The sequence below is a fragment of the Panthera tigris genome, chromosome B1 (assembly GCF_018350195.1).
Source record: "Panthera tigris isolate Pti1 chromosome B1, P.tigris_Pti1_mat1.1, whole genome shotgun sequence".
NCBI lineage: Eukaryota > Metazoa > Chordata > Mammalia > Carnivora > Felidae > Panthera > Panthera tigris.
Window position 1 is genome coordinate 58,448,503 of NC_056663.1, and position 17,892 is coordinate 58,466,394.

Sequence of the window (17,892 nt, forward strand, 5' to 3'; positions counted from 1 at the left end):
TAAATAATCGGAGAAGTGAGAATTATGTGAAATAAGTAAAAATTTTAATCATCAAAGCCAGAAAACCATTATAGTTTTATGCTCCCTTTTAGCAAATAATGTTCTCACTGATTTTTCATAAAACGAGAAATTCCATATACAATATTTTTCCAGTTTCAAGAAATTTTGTACATCAATTATTTATAAAGCAATGTTTTCTACAGCAAGCAAGCCCCTCTTTACCTTATTTTTCCCATGACCATATCTCCAATATTTTCTTTTTATCTTTCATGGTAAAAGAAAGTAGTAACTCTTGTGACTAATGTCCCAAGATACAAACTCTCAAATAAACAAACACAAACTACGCAACACTGCATGATAGAAAACATTTTTCTGGAAAGAAAATATTAATCTTATCTGGCACATCCTAATATATTTTTGGCAATAAATTCTGCTTTTCTCATCCATTAGATTTTCTTCATGGGTCTTTTTGTTTAAATAGATACATAGTGGCTTAAATAAATAAACCAGGTCTTCACATCCACACTTTCAAGTATCATCTGTCTCTTTAGAAAAAATGCGCTGACAAAGACTGAGCTGGTTCTATTGTTAGATTTCTTTTTTTTTTTTTTATACTTCCTGACTGTTGCCATCCCTCAATATACCGAAGAATCAAAACAAATAAACACATGTTCCAAGGGCATTTACCTGGGAAGGGTTTTGTTCCTCAGAAGGACAAAGTGTTTCTCAGATCCAGCATTCCCAGGGGGCTGATTAGAAATGAGCTTACAAGACACATACACATACGCTCACTCATATGTTCTTCCCATAAACTGAAACAATAAAGAAGAAGGTCAAAACATCTCTCCTCCACTGGGAAAAGATGGTATGTCATTTTTAAGAAAAACTAAAGTTTGTGATTTTTTTTCCCCTTTGAGCATCTCACTAAAATTGGCATTTCCATTATACTTCTTAACAGGAGCTTCAGCACCACTTTGCACTCTTAGTTCAAGAAAAGTCACAGAACAGGATGCAAGCTAGAAAGCACTTCTGAGTTGTAAATGGGAAAGCACAGATTATTTAAAATCCTAAACCAAGCTGACAATCATATTCATCATTTACTGGGCATTTGCTATGTACCAGGCTTTGTACTAGGGGCTTATATATGTTATAATTGGACAATAATCTAGTAAAATGGGTGTAATCCACATGGTTTACAGAACACAAAAGCCAGGCTAAAGAAGTCAAGTAATTTTCCCAAGATAACACAACCAATAAATAACCAGACCTAGATTCAAAGTCCTATCTCTTCAGCCCTTTAATCCACAAATATTTGATAAATGCCTTCTATGACCCAGGCACTGTTCTAGGACCTGGTAATATAGCAGGAAGCTTACATTCGGGTAGGGGAAAAAGACAATAGACAAATATATGTGTATGTGTGTATATACAAATAGATCTAGATCCAGTTGTGTAGTCAGGGAATGAGGATTATCACAAAGGTAAATGAAGCAGATTGAGAGGACAGTGACAGAACAAGGGGCGCCATTTTGGATGAGGTGCCCTGGGAAGGCTTCTCAGGGAAGATAACGCCCAAGCAGGCCAGAATGAAGGCCCCTTCCTCTTTCAGGGGAAGCAGACTTCCAAGCAGAGGGAAGAGTGTGACTGAAGGCTGAGGGGGTGGCGGTGGGTGTAGCATGCCGGAGTTAACAATCGCAGAGATGTGGGGTTAAACAATCAGCAAGAGGGAGCAGGACAGGAGATGAGGCTGGAGGTACAGCTGATGGAAAGAACCCTGGATCCTACTGTAAATACATGAGAAGAAGCTGAGGAGTTGGGAGCAGTGGATGAGATCATCTGTTTCACTCCAAAGCCACCTACCAGTCCCTGCTTCACCTCCGTCCCCAGAGGAGGCAATTTCCCCTCTCACTTGCTCAGAACCTGCCTCTGCCCTAGGACTCACAGTCTGTTTCCCTGATGACAATCTTATAGCTACATAGCCATCGGTGGCTTTTTACTGCTGTCCTTCCTTCTCCCCTATGGAAATTTATAAGCCTGTACCTCCTCTGCTAAGGGCAGCTTTCTGAGTCTTCCCTGGAAATCACCACCCCAAGTTGACTAAAGAAGACTAGAACAGACTTTCCAGGACACATCCCCATGGCTGCCGCTACTCTGTAAATACAACATCCCCACCAATTTTGTGCCTTGATCTTCTTCATCATGGAGCCCCTATAGTGCTCTGGATACACCTAGGAGCTGGGGAAACAGCAGGGAAAAAGATAAAAGTCCATCTCCACACCGAGTTTACAGTCTATGTGCATCTATGTAGTGATTCTCAATCAGGAAAGCGTGAGAAGGCCTTGTAGCTTGAAAAAGTGATTGAAATAAAATATTTGCTTTGTTTTTAGTCACACTACTTTATTTTTTTAGTGTTTATTTTTGAGAGAGAGAGAGAGAGAGAGAGAGAGAGAGAGAGCAAGCAGGGGAGGGGCAGAGAAAGAGGGAGACACAGAATCCAAAGCAGGCTCCAGGCTGTGAGCTGTCAGCACAGAGCCTGATGTGGAGCTTGAACTCACAAACCATGAGATCATGACGTAAGGTGAAGTTGGACGCTTAACCAACAGAGCCACCCAGGTGCCCCTATTTTGTTTATTTTAAGATATGAAATAACTTTAAAGGAGAGCATGCTTTGTGCACGCCAGGAGAAAACAGGCTTTAAAAGGCTGAAAACAGTGGAATGGAGAGCTTCAGTAGTAAGTGCTTTATTTTTGTTATGGAAACTGAGATAGTAACTAAAGCAGGAATTTCAAATGATAAAACAGGGGAACTGTCATGAAACCCACTAGGGAGACGACTTGAGGGCAAGAAGAATCTTCTCAGATCACCCACTAATTCCTCCTCATGCACAGGGTCTGACCCCATTCAAACATAGGACTTTGTGCATCCCTGACTCAGTGGTTTACATCTTCTGTTCTTACTGGTGCTGCTTTGAGGTACTTCTCTGGCCAAAATCATTAGATATTCCCATGAAGCTATATTTTGCCTTTTTTCTTTATTAAAAAACTAATTTTAAGGGCAGGGCAATCTAGACAGCTTGCTTTGTTATACTTATCCTTCAGAGCACACAGCACAGTGCAGGTCACATACCAGAGACCTCAAAGTTATTGGTCAATTCATTTCCTCATCTCCTACTTGTCAACTGCCTGTAGGCCTATATGTGTGATGTATCATATAATATATCAATTATACATGTATATGTGAATATGTACATATTATATTTGTGTGTGTACATCTATATCAATATATCTTTTAGCTTATAACATTGCTCATGGCCATTATCCCAACAGATTTTGGGCCTTGATTTTTTTTTTTTCCTCATGGAGCAAGATTAACTCAGAATCACAGTCATAGCTACACCTTCCAGGGCAAGCACCTTCCAGAGTTTGTCTAGGATGGGCAAAGTATTTTCTGGACATTGGTCCCCAATGTTTCTTTCTTACATCCTTTCAGAAACTAAACATTATCAAGGAAAATTTCCCAGTCTCTAAAATCCCTGGAGGGAGTTGAGGTGGAGAAGGTGAAGGGGGAGCCTCTGACCCCACCCTCCCCCTGCTGACACAGACACTGCCTTCTCAGTGCTTCCCCCACCAGGACTCCCTGGAGCACAAGTGTCCCCCAGCCTACTCCCTGGAGAACTAAACCCGAGAGAAAAGCAACCCAGTTAGAGACCAGATTGATGCCTGAGAAAGAGATTTAAACTGGGACATTTTTATCCTTCAGCTGTTGGATATGGAAAACAAATACACATTCCACTCTCTCCAAGAACAGGTGAAGGTATTTCATAAGCAAATGGTCAGCTGGGTGGCTTTAGGCTGAGTTTCCCACCCCTTCTGCATCCCTTCTTGTCCCTTCTCTTCTTTCTGGCAGTAAATTCCTAGCCCTAAGTGTTCTTTACAACTCACACTTTCTACCAGTATTTACTGAGGAGCCCACAATGTGCTCTGTGCTTGCTGCTGTGTGACTATAAAAGACATTTATCAACAATATGGTCCTGGAATTGCTTACATTCCAGGTGGAAAATAAAAACAAGAAAGAAACATATACAGAAGCTGTGCAATAATGACTTAAAAGAGTCCAGAAGTGTCGGTGGAAGGCACTGTGGACGATAGAGACCTAAGCTGAACTTGGAAGGGTGAATGGCATTTGTACACAGGAGTGGCTCACGGACCATTCCCAGTGAGGCAAGAGTGGGGCATGCACAAGAGGAGTGGGAAGGTCAGTGAACAGACCTGTCGGATTCCATCAGAGGTAACAGCATGAACATTCATGTGTGGATATGTCCGATTTGTAATACCTGCATATTCTTCTTCTTTCCTCCTCTCTCTCAAGGGTAGGTGAATGGAAGCACACAATGCGGAATGATTCATAACTTCTCAAGGAGAAGCTGGCATAATTCAATATAGGGAGATATCCCAAATCAATATTATCACTCCCCCAGAGAAAAATCACAGACACTCCTCAAAGTGAGAAATAAATGGAACCAGAAGTAGATGTCACTCCACCCACAAAGCAACAAGAGGAAAATCTCAAGATGCTATTATTTCTTCTTCTGTCCTCTCTTTCCCCTACCTTCACTGGAGATGTTTGCTCTCTCAGCTCTTGCTTTCTGCTTTTGTATACCATCTACCCCTATAGGATTTCAAAGAATATGCATAAACTCTGAATCATAAGACTAAAATGAGCACCATTCCGAGAACTTGAATGTGCCATGGAGATTCACAGCCAGGATATGTGTAGGCTGGCTGAAAGTGAGGACTGGGGTTTTTTTGCAATCCTTTTTAACACCTACATCTTCTAACTCTAATAATGGACTATTGTGCTTCTCTGGGCTCCATGACTCACCAGTCCTTGCATCCGGACAGGGAGTTTTTTTCATATGTAAGGGATTTCTTAAGCGGGGGTGGGGGGGGTGGGGGGGGGGTGGATCTGGAAACCCCAGACAATAAGGAACCTCTACATCTGTATAGTTTTCTGAAGAAGAGAACAGTTGCCCCTTAAATATTTTATTCTAAAATTTGGCTGACAGCAGCAATACATTGATTTTAGCCACTTTATTTTGCTAGTAAATGATGGCAGGATCAGTTGTGGCTTATGCCTCCCTCACTGTAATCAGTTCTAGGCTCAGAAAGGGGGAATTATGCTTGACAGGTAATTAAGAAAACTGACAGGAAATAGCATTTGGCCTCTTTGAAGGTGAACTACAGTTTGTAAAAGATAATCTAAATCTAATTTACGAAAACCCCAGATGGCAAAGCTATGAGCAGTATTGTCTCTGTGTTAGGTTTATATTAAATTAATCTTTTCTTACCATTCACTGTTTTTTAAATTTTAACTTTTACATGGAAAGAAACGACTAAAACTTTGCACAGGCTGAATTTAGAATACAGCAGTTTCTGGGTCACTGCTGAATAAATGATGTAGAAACATTGATTGGGAATGCAGACTGCTTAGGGTTGGAATTGAGACTGGATTGACCAATGTCAAAAGAATGAGTGTTCACTCATGATGCTGAAAAATGAAGGATGAAAGCAACATATACTAAGATGTCAGCAGTAAGGAATAAAATTGTTTTAGAAACTTACCTTCATGTCAAGTAAGGGGAAAAGAAACAAACTATTGATCCTATCTGCAAATCCCAAGGGAAGTTATTTATGCATTTACCACCATTGGGTGAAAGAAAGGTAGCTAATTCTCCCTTATGTGAAAAAGAGATATTTCTCGAAAGTGCTGGGATGATATGGCTCAGATCATCTGGCAAGGTATCAGTTTCGAATATTCTGATCGGGTCCAGGGTAGGAGTACAAGGAGTTGCTCATTGATAACTAGTCTTTCCCACTCTCCCCAGGCACAACGTAGATCTCCCTTCTGTTATGACCTGCTTTCCTTCCACAGACATGGCTTTTTGCCTCATGCACTGTTCGGGAATGACACATAGTTTAAGGTTCTTGGGAGCTAAGGACAGAGATTGGTTCTGCACTGCCTCCATTTGTTTGGGTCTGCAAAAAACAGGATAGAAGAAATACCATCATTTTTCCTAAGCCCTCTGGGTGCTGTTCCTAACAAATAAGGAAGAAAAGAAAACCTAACATTTCAAATTTTTCTCTATCCATTCCAGGAATTTTACGCTAAACCCAATAAACATTATACTCCTAACGTAGGAGAAATTACCTATTGTAACCAAGAAGACAGCTACACATTATAAAAGGAATGCTTTACAAAACCCAAATTTGTCTTCTTTATGACAGTTTTGTGGGAGAGTAAGATGCCAGCAGGATTTTGGAGGTGGCTTTCCAAGTTTTCATTTATACATCACTCTTTGAGAACAGTAGAACAGTAAGTAGAGTAATGGTTCTCCATTCTAATGTTCTGATGATGGGAGCCATCCATTTGTCACCCTTCCTGTTGTTCCCTTAAGAAAATAAAAGAATATACAATGCTAGAGCTTAGACTATCATACAACCAGGCTCAGATGCCTCAGGGACCTCATCTCCAAATCCCTTACCTCCTCACAAGAAAGCAAATAGGTCTTCAGGAAAAAAGAAAGAAGCAAACCCAAAGTACTTCCTCTCTATCTGCTGTACCTCATGGTAGGTATACACCATATTCCCTGTACTTCTGGTGGCCACGCCCAGACTCTCTTTATAAATAGGTGGTATGTAGGATTTCATTATTCCAGAATGTGATATCAAATTACCAAATGTGATTGCACCATTAAATCTTCCTTCCTTTGAGTAGAGAACTCTTTCAGAGTTTTCCATTAAAACTTAGAGCCCCCCTAAGATAGGTGACATCTTAAATTATTATCAGCTATTACCTTAAATATCAGTTAACACATCAGCAGGGAAAGATAACTAAAAGTAAGAGACTATGACAAAGTAAAAGGTGTTAGAAAGTGGAGAAAGTAACTTGGAGGAGAGTGAAGGCTCCTAGAGGAGACAACAGGCCCTAACACAGGGCATGGGAGACACATTCTGCCCATTTGATGAGTAGTAGTAACTCAGAGCTGGACAACTATAAACTGGTGACAATATTAACAACACTTGTCTTACAGAATCCCTGTGAAGAAGCAATGTGATAATGAGTATTTTAAGCACTTTGAATTGCAAAATGCTATATCGTTATTGGTTTAATTGTATTTGATTCTACGACTGGCCCTTGCTCTGTCACTTAGAATTATCTTACCTGTCTTTGGTTGCCAGCCTTTAACTCTTTGGAGGAAAGATGCCATGTAAATCTAAATACTTATGGTTTCTATAATCAAATAAATAATTATTGGACATAACCTTTGGACTAAATTTTAATCTGTTATCAACTTGGGATATGTGCTGATAAAACATTTAACTATTTCTCTTCTAAGCTTTTATTGTTCTAATTAAATGCTGCAAAAATGGCAGATCATTTTATTCAGGATATTTTCATCAACTAGCAGAAAACAGAATACAACTCAGATCTTAAAATAATGAAGAATCTTCATCAAAGGACTACTTTTAGACCTATAGGCAGTTAAGAGAGCCAGCGAGGCATGTTGAGGCACCTAGAGACAAATATCAGCAGGAAGCCACTACCACTGTTGGGCTGAGAGGACAAGTGGAGTTGAAGTAGAGCAGAAACTATGGAAGGGGGTAGCCACTGCCAAAGATATGCAGCAAAAGCAAAGCAGTGAAGATTCCAGGGTAATAAATTCCTTGACCTCATACTTTGATCTCCTGTTAGCATTCTCCATTGGTTGAGTCTGTTAAGAAGCCAGAAGCAGACAAGCCCAGGTGATACAATTCCCAGGAATCAGCCTCCAGGGTATGGAGTAAAGCAATGAAGGGGAGAGAATGGATTGAGGATGGAGACAAATGGAGAATAACTAGTACAGGGCCACTTTTAACTTGAGTCCAAAAGTCTCAGAAGTTACCATTTTGCCTCACATCACAGAATAGAAGGTAGACTTTCAAAAAAGTAGTTGACATTGGAACAAACCAACATCACGTGCCTCCTGACATGCTGCATGAAGGAGGACACAGCATCACATCTCTGATATCCTCGCCAAAAATCATAACCTAAATCTGACCACACAGACTCAACTTGAGGGGCATTATACAAAATATTCTTCAAAATTTTTAAGGTCATGAAAGACACAAAGAATGACAGAGAAAGTGTACCACATTCAAAGAGACTAAAGAGATATTAAAACAACATGCAACATGTCTTCATGGATTGAATCCTGGGCCAGAAAACTTTTATTTTCTTTTACTCTAAAGGACATAAGCCAAAAAATTGACAAAATTTGAGTAAGAGCCATAAGCTAGGTAAGTATAATATCATTGTGAATTTTTTCTGATTTTGATAATTGTACTGATTACATAAGATAATGTCCTTTTCTTAGCACTAAAGTATTTCATGTTAAAGGGCATGATGTCTCAAACTTACACTCAAATAGTTCCCCCCAAAGGGGTGTGTGTGTGTGTGTGTGTGTGTGTGTGTGTGTAGAGTTAGGGCGGGGGTAAGGAGAGAGAGAGAGAGAGAATGATCAAGCAAGGAAATAGGGGAGCATGTAAACAATTTGATAGATTTTGGTAAAGGGTATTCAAGAGTTCTTGTTCTACTCTGCCAACTTTTCTATAAGTGCAAAGTTAAATTTTAAAAGAAAGAGAGAGAGGTAACCAATGATTGAGGATGATGCTCACAGAACTGCTCATTTACATTGAGAGAATGGCTAGTTCCCCAAGGTTTCAGTAGAGCCTCATTAAATGCATAATACTCAGAATGTTTCTGGGCACCAATGACTTTTCTCATTATAGAACTCCTATAGGGAATTTCCATTCCTTTCATTAGGATTTGAACTGTTTTTATTTTTAATGGTCTGGTCTCAATGTTTCAGTATTGGAAGCTGCCTGTAATTCTTTTTGGAAGTATAAATTTTCACTTTAAAATAGGAAGAAACCAAGTAAGGCAAAAAGCCATGCTGTGTCTTTGTTGGAGGGCTTGGCATGAAATCACAGAATTTTCTGCCACCTATGTAAGGAAGTGAGTGAGTGATGAGCCTAATACTTATGCCAGCCTTGAAATTGGATTATTTTCCTCCTCCAAAATAGAACTGCTAATATAACATTGGCTTTCTTGGAGAATGGTAGCAATTTGCTTATTTCCCCACTGCCTCATCCTACCCCCTGAGTAGTTGTTTGAAAGACTATGATTACATATACGGTACACACATGCATCTTTCTGGGTGTTGTGGAGAAAACCAATAACTGCAATAGTTTTTAGGGTGGGAAAGGCACAACTAAAGCTATACAAATTCAGGGAAAGTTACAATATGATTCCAGCTTTTGGGGTACCTGGGTGGCTCAACTTATTGGGCATCCAACTTTGGCTCAGGTCATGATCTCATGGTTTGTGAGTTTGAGCACCACGTCAGGCTCTGTGCTTACAGCTCAGAGCCTGGGGCCTGCTTCGGATTGTCTCTCTCTCTCTGCCCCTCCCCCACTTGCACCCTGTCTCTGTCTCTGAAAAATGAATAAACGTTTAGCCCAAATAATGCCTTAAAAAGTCTTTAAAAAGTCTTTAAAAAATGAATAAATTCTATAATGTTACAACATAGAATTGAAAAAAAGGAAACAGTGGCACCAAGTATCAGCATGATTGCTTTTAAGATTTAGATTGCTAGCTAAGCATCATTAACTTAAGCATCATTTTTTTATGGCACAAGATTTAATGTGTCATTAATTCAACAAACATGTACTAAGTACCTACTGTGTGCTAGGCACCACGTGGAAACAAAGTCAAATAAGATTTGATTCTGTCCTAATGTTGCTTTCATAATCCATGATTTCCTTTTGGCAAAAAAAAATTGATTTCTAATGTGAATACAATATTACACTTTGGAAGATATAAGTTTATATAAATACAAATTCTGTAAATATAGTGCTTATTCCAATAACTATACTTAAGGTTTATTTATTTTCTTGAGACAGAGAGAGAGAGACAGAGCATGAATGGGGGAGGGTCAGAGAGACAGGGAGACACAGAATCTGAAACAGGCTCCAGGCTCTGAGCTGTCAGCACAGAGCCCTGACGCGTGGCTCAAACTCTCGGACCACGAGATCATGACCTGAGCCGAAGTCGGACGCTTAACTGACTGAGCCACTTAGGTGCCCCTCCAAGAACTATACTTAAAGGGAAAAAAGTTCAGGATACTCACTGGGCAGGTGGGTGTACATGAAAGTTAAGGTCAGAGGGTAGGGCACATTCAGAGCCCACAGAGCTGAAGTCTCTGAATCAGCATGTGCTTCCCATACATAATTCATTCAAATGTGATTTATTTTGCAAAGAAATATCATCTTGTTAAGCTGTAGTTAAGTGTTAGAAACACATTTTTTTTACTAATACATCTGGTTCAGTATTGCAACTGAACAGCAGAAGAACAAGAATAAATTCAACATATGTTCTGCTTGTTAACATAACTGTCTCATATCACCTTTGAGTTGATTGAAGGTAATATGCTGCAAGAATCCAACTGTAATTTCAAAAGAATCCCAAGCATGTTTGTGACAATAACCTAACACCACTGAAGTAAGTTCAAAACTCCCCAAGGTGAGCTCTTTAAAGGCCAGCACTGATTGGATTCAATGAATAAATTCCGTGTCATTTTTATTTTATTTTGTTTTATTTCATTTCATTTCATTTCATTTTGAGAGAAAGAGTGTGTGCATCCAAGCAAGTGGAGGAGGGGCAGAGGGAGATGGAGAGAGAGAATCTCAGGCAGGCTCCACACTCATCATAGAGTCCAGCACAGGGCTTGATCTCATGACTGTGAGATCATGACCAGAGCCAAATTCAAGAATCACTTAACCAACTGAGCCACCCAGGTGCCCCTCATGTAATTTAAAAAAAATAACAGCCTCATAGCTTGTAATGTCCCTTTATATATGATTTTGAAGGCCTACAGCAATATAATACAATTAAATATTATTAATTATTATTAATACAGTAATTAGATTGAATTATTGATAAATTAAATATTATTTTCATTAAAACAAGGGCATAGGAAATATTCTATAATGTGGTAAAAATGCTTGGGATACAATGTGATATGGTAGCCAGTCTCCAAGATGGTCCATCACTGTTTCCCACCCACTGGTATTCACACCCTTGTACTATGTTCACACCCTTGTCTCCCACACTGTACTAGGGTTAGCCTGTATGACCAGTAGAATACAGCAGAAATGATATGTCACTCTCCAGATTAGGTTATAAAATACTATAGCTTCTGTTTTGTTCTCTCTCTCTCTTTCTTAGAACTCACTGTGGGTGGCCAGCTTCCATGCCATGTCACTAGCTCTATGGAGAAGCCTACCTGGTGAGAAACGGGAGCCTTCTTGCCAATAACCACATGAACGTGGTTGGGAGCCAATGGATTCTCCAGCCCTATAAATGACTACAATCCCAGTTGACAACTGGACTACAATCTCATTAGAAACTCTGATCCACAACCACTCAGCTAAGATTATTGTGAAATAGTGTTTATTATTTTTTGTTTGTTTATTTTTTAAAGTTTATTTTTGAGAGAGAGCACCATGTGGGGGGCGGGGCAGAGAGATAAAGAATCCCAAGTAGGCTATGTGCCGTCAGCACAGAGCCCTGCACTGGGTTTGAACTTATGAACTGTGAGATGACCTGAGCCAAAATCAAGTCAGATGCTTACCCAACTAAACCACCCAGGCACCCCAGTGTTTATCGTTTTAAGCAACTAAGTTTCAGGGTTTGTGATACAACAAATAGTTAATACTGCTCAATGAAAACCAAAGTATATGATAGGAAATTGACCAAAATGTTAATAGTAATTGTCAGTGACTGATTACTGATGAGTAATTTTCATTTTTTATTAGGTCTCCTGTATATTTGCCTGATTGCCTACATTTATTATATATCACTTTTTTAAAAACAATAAAAAGGGAAAAGCTTTTGACTTTAACATAAAGTGCAATTTAAAATGGATTTTCTTTCATTTTATTATCATGTGTGTGCTACAGGTTTTGCAGGGACAATGATTAGCACAGATATAGAAATAGGGACTGCAATTCCAAACAATACAATTTGGTCAAGAGTTTGAATCAAATACTAAACTGAGATTACCAACCCAGATGATTGTGGCCAGTAAAGGTACATCCTATCACACCAATTAGTACCCTGAAAAAAGCCTTTTTAATTTTGACAGAATTTCACACTTCCAGAAAAGTTGTGGAAATAGTACAAAATTTTCTGTATACCATCATTCCTATATATGGACATGATCTAATTATAAACATTTTGTCTCATTTGTTTCATTATTATCAATAGACAGATGGCAGATAATGTGTATATCGCTTTTTCATAGCACTTAGCACTGTTGTAATTTTACATTTATTTGTATAATTATTTGATTAATTGTTAGCATTCCAAATAGAATGTAATTTCTGACTTTTTGTTTGCCATTTATCCTGGTGGTTAAAACTGGCTCATAGAAAATGCTCAGTATTTTGTTTTATGAATGAAGAAATGAGTAAATGATAGAAATGTAAGATGAAGACAGAATACATGCCTCAACTGTTAAAGTTATAAGAAAGTTATATGTGTTTTATCTGTGTCCATCAGGTTGGGCAAGTCAGTAAAATTCAAGATTGAATGCTGAAGTAAAATCCAAAAGCTGTTGGAAGGTCATAAGAAATAAAACAGAGAATTGGGAGTAAGAGAGTGGGGTTCAGAAATAGAATTTAAAATAAGAGATTAAGTAAAACTTTCCCTTGGAGTAGGTTATTTATGTTCTGTGTATTGGTCAGATGGGCTAGGCTGGCTATGCTGCACTAACAAACTACCCCAATACACAGTGTCTTAAACAAGAAATATTTATTTCTAATTCACAATATATGGTCAATATATGATCAGTGATTCTTGGTACTCAGCTGAGAACACTATCACCCTCACTCCAGGACCCAGACTAATGGAGAAGGAATTATCAGGACCCCTGCTAATAACCATGCCAGAAGAAAAGATGTTCTAAAAAAATTTTTTTTAATGTTTTTTTTTCAACTGATTTTTGACAGAGACAGAGTGTGAGCAGGGGAGGGGCAGAGATGGAAAAACAGAATCTGAAGCAGGCTCCAGGCTCTGAGCTGTCAGCACAGAGCCCGATGTGGGGCTTGAACCCACAAACTGCAAGACCATGACCTGAGCTGAAGTCAGCCACTTAACCAACTGAGCTACTTAGGCACCCCAAGAAAAGAGAGTTCTAGAAGGTCTCACCTCACTAATGAAATGCTCTAACTTAACCATGACATTTCTCATCATCATTTCTGCTTTGAATTCATCGTCCACAAGTGGTCTCAAAGCCCACACAATCACAAGGGCACCAGGAAATATGATTCTACCACATGCCTGGCAGACAGAGAACTGGTATATTTAGTGGATAGTTCTAATGACTACTAGTTTTGATACAGTTATTACATTTCCTGTTCAGCAATCCCTATAACAAATTGGCTTTATAGAGTAACAACAAATCTTGAGAATTTTGCAAAAATTCAACATAAAGTCATTGCTCATATTTATCCAAGCATAAGCACTTTCTTCTCTTCCCATCATGTTCACCTTTCTTCCTTCTGTGTCCTCAGTGAGATCCCTAATCATCCCAGAAAGATTTAATAACAAAAAGTAAAGAATAACTAATCATTTGTTTGAACCCTTTTTACTATTTACCTATATTCATACTTTCAACATATTTATAGCACACCTAGTATCTACCAATAGAATAGAACTTTCTCATTGCAAAACTTTACCCAAAACAGCTTTAACTTCAACTCTGGTCCTTTCAACAAGATAGTGATGTGGTAAACAAAAAACACTAGTGTAAGAAATACAAATTTTTAGTCATAACCACTTGTTCCAGATATAATAGCTGAGGAAAATGGCTCTAATATTAACATTAGATTTCTGAGAGTAATTTCCATTGCCAAAGTCTAATTACATTGGTCGAACCAAACCATATTAAACTAAATCTCTAACAAAGCAGATCAGTTTACAATATAACCCTGATATCTGTTGAATCATAGTTGCAAGACACAACAAAAGCACCATTCAATACTCTTTGACTGTGACTAGGCAGTAAACAAGAATAAAAACTGGATCATATTTCAGATAATTTAAATAATGTGTAACAGAGGATGGGAGTTCTACCACACACTCCAGAGATTTTGTGAACTTTATTAAATCAACTGAATAATTCAGTTCTCCCCTGAAGTTTCATTCTGTGTATATATATTTGCCCTCTTGCAGGTGTGTGTGTGTGTGTGTGTGTGTGTGTGTGTGTGTGTGTGTGTGTAGTTACTTCTCATCAAAAGCCTTGAAGTAGACCAGAAGAATGGATGAAGTTTTAGGAGACTGGAGAATTAAATAGAGGAAAGAGAATTGATTACATGGAAAATCTTGTGGAAAATCCTAGAAAGAGGAAAATCAACTTCTGCTATTTCATATTTTTCTCTGTCATTCATCCAGCACTTCCTGTGTACAAGGCACTATTATTATAAGAGCCAAAGCTACACAGTAAATAAAATAGGAAAGGTCTCTGCTCTCATGGAATTTATATTCCAGTTTTCTTGGGGGGGGCGGAGGGTGCAGGATCAGCACATATAAATAAATACAAGAATATCAGACCATGATAACTACTATGAAGAAATAAAACAGAATAATAAATATGGCCAAGAATGACTATGATTAGAAGATGTTTTAGATATGGTGATCAGTGAAGGATTTGAGGGGTTTAAATTGAGGCCTAATGATGGGAAGGAGGCAATTTTGCAATGAGTGGAAGAAGATCATTCCAATGAGAAGGAAGAGCTGGTGTAAAGCCTCTAAGGCGGGGATGAGTTTGGCATATTAAAGTAAATTCTGATGGAAGAAAACTCATACCTAGTTATATCCTGATGAAAAATGTGAAATTCAAAGGATAAATAGAAAATCTTATAAGCTTCAGAATAAACAATTATCTCATAGGAAAGACACTAGGGCTGACACCGAAGTTCTCATTTGCTACATAAATGCTAAGAGATAGTGGGGTGACATTGACAGCACTCTGAAGTAAAAGGATCACTCCTCCATGAAGACAAAGGAAAGTCAGTTTCAGCACAGGGAGACCCAGAAAGCTTCTCTTTTATACCTCCTTTATTTAAAAAAATTACTCAAAGAAGTAGTCTGGTGAAATAACAATGAATCAGAATAAAAACCTCAAGAAATAGAAAGATGTGGTATAAAAGAAAAAGCAGTGAGCTGCGAACCCAGTAAAACTTACTGTTAAGTAGATGTGATAAAGTACTTGTAATATTTAAAGCAATTGTTAAGAAAGGATTCTTGACTAGAACAGACTATATTTAAACATTTGCATTTCAAACTGGAAGTAAAAATTCAGATTATTTTAACTAAATTTGGACATTGAGAAAAGAGAAAAAGAAGGAATAAGTAAGGGATGTTTAACTTTTCATCCAGTTATGGGGGAGTTTTCAGATATAGTTTAAATTTTTATTTTGCTTGAGAAGCATAGTTACAAAATGATTGATAAAATGTTGGCACATCTACTAGTAGAATAGATTCAGGATATATAATTTCCAGACCTCTAGAGTAGGGAAAAGAGGAATAAAGAAAGAATAGAAAGGGGATGCTAGGCATGTGTGGGAGCAGCAGGTATATGGGAAATCTCTGTACCTTCCCTTCAATTTTGCTGTAAACTTAAAATTGCTCTAAAAATATATAGTCTTAATTTTTTAATGGAAGAAAAAATAAATCTTTTAAAAAGAAAGTACAGGGGCGCCTGGGTGGCTTGATTGGTTAAGTGTCCGACTTTGGCTCAGGTCATGATCTCACGGTCCGTGAGTTCAAGCCCCATGTCGGGCTCTGTGCTGACAGCTCAGAGCCTGAAGCCTGTTTCAGATTCTGTGTCTCCCTCTCTCTCTGCCCCTCCCCTGTTCATGCTCTGTCTCTCTCTGTCTCAAAAATAAATAAACGTTAAAAAAAATTTAAAAAGAAAAATAAAAAGAAAGCACAATGTATGATTCCAATTATATAACAATGTGGAAAAGGCGAACTATAAGGATAATAAAAAGATCAGTGGTTGTTGGGGTCTTGAGATCGGGGGGAAGAGGGGAGAGAAGAACAGATGGAGCACAGTAGATTTTCAGGTCAGCAAAACCATTCTGTAGGGTACTATAATGGAGAATATAGGCCATCATGCACTGGCCAAAGTCCATAGAAGTATACAACACTGAGTGAACTCTGATGTAAACTATGGACCTTAGTTAATAATAGTGTATTGATATTCACTCACAAATTATAACAAATGTACCACACCAGTACAAGGTGTTAACATTGGGGAAGGGGTGGAGGGGTGGAGGAGAAGGAGTATACGGAAGTTCTCTGTGCTTTCTGCTCAATTTTCTATGAACTTTAAGAGTGTTCTAAAAAGTAAAGTCTACTACAAAAGAAAGAAAGAAGATGTAATAAATCCAGGAAGAGTCGAGGGAAAAATTCAAGAAAGCATTATAAACACAAAACAAAAAGCCTAAAATATGATGGCAGAAGTAAGACCAATCATGGCAGTAGTCAAAACAAATAAGGATCAGTTAAAGGCCTATATTAATAGAAGCAACAAAGTCCAGCTATATGTTTATAAAAGACACCTAAGTCAAATGACATAAATACATTAACATAAGGGAATAGATTAGAATATAACCAAACTAAGGCAAGAAGGAAGAAAACAGAAGTGACCTGAAGCAAAAAAGAATTTAATTGGATTGAAAGGACAGTTATTGATAACAGTTACAACCCACCAAAGTAGCATAATGATCAGAAATATTTTTGCACCAAGTGACATTGCATTAAATTGAAAAGCTGGTGGGACACCTGGGTGGCTCAGTTGGTTAAGCGTCCGACACTTGGATTCGGCTCAAGTCGTGATCTTGCGGTTTGTGGGTCTGAGCCCCACAATGGGCTCTTCAGTGATAGTGCAGAGCCTGATTGGGATTCCCTCTCTCTTCCTCTCTCTTTGCACCCACCCCTCCATCCCCCCACCGCAGTTCTCATGTCTCTGTCTCTCGCAAAATAAATAAATAAATAAACTTTAAAAAATTGAAAAGCTGGAAAAATGCTGAAGTGTGATATATCCAGAATCATATTCTGAGATTTTAACATACCTCTTTCAGAATATGAATGAGCTTTCAGAAAATAAACACACAAATAAGAATTCAGAAGATAGAAACAATCCAGTTCTCATTCTTGACCTCAAAGCTGTACATGAAAATTTTCATCAGCAAACATGCTTTCTATTGCAACTACACATGTAACATTTATAAAAGTTTACTGTGCACTAAGCAAAGATAATCACAGTAATTCTGAAAGAAAAACAGTATGAAACCATAATGAAATGAAGTAGAAATAAACTTAATAATAATGTCAGGATCATAAACTAATAGAAAATATAGATATTCAAATGTGTTATAAATCTAGAGAAATCCAAAGTGTTTGATTTTGGCAATGAAAAGATAGATCAACAGAATACATCAGAAAGTCAAGACATAGATCAAAATAAAAATGGGAATAAAAAGCAGTATTTCAAATCAGTTGAGATAAAAGATTCATTAAGTCATGTTTTACAAGTTATTATAGCGATCTTGGGGAAATAATTAGATTACTTCCTCTTTACTTCAAAATAAATTCTAAACAGACTATCAACTTAAAACATCAAAAAATGAAATGACAAAAGAGGATAATAGGGATTTTAAAAAATAATCTTAGGATAGGAAGGGAGGAAGGAAGGTGTGGAGTCTTGTCCCTCTAACACAACTG

At 38.1% G+C, this 17,892-nt stretch overlaps 1 long non-coding RNA gene across 3 annotated transcripts in view; it reads right to left on the reverse strand.

The window, feature by feature from the left end:
- Positions 1 to 17,892, reverse strand: part of LOC122237922 — a 148,290-nt gene that overhangs the window by 87,339 nt on the left and 43,059 nt on the right. The window contains exon 4 of one of the 3 annotated variants that reach the window (XR_006216692.1): positions 688 to 812. The exons of the other annotated variants lie outside the window; for them this stretch is intronic. This is a non-coding gene — a long non-coding RNA (uncharacterized LOC122237922). The remainder of the gene's footprint in view (positions 1 to 687; positions 813 to 17,892) is intronic. 3 annotated transcript variants of the gene reach the window in all.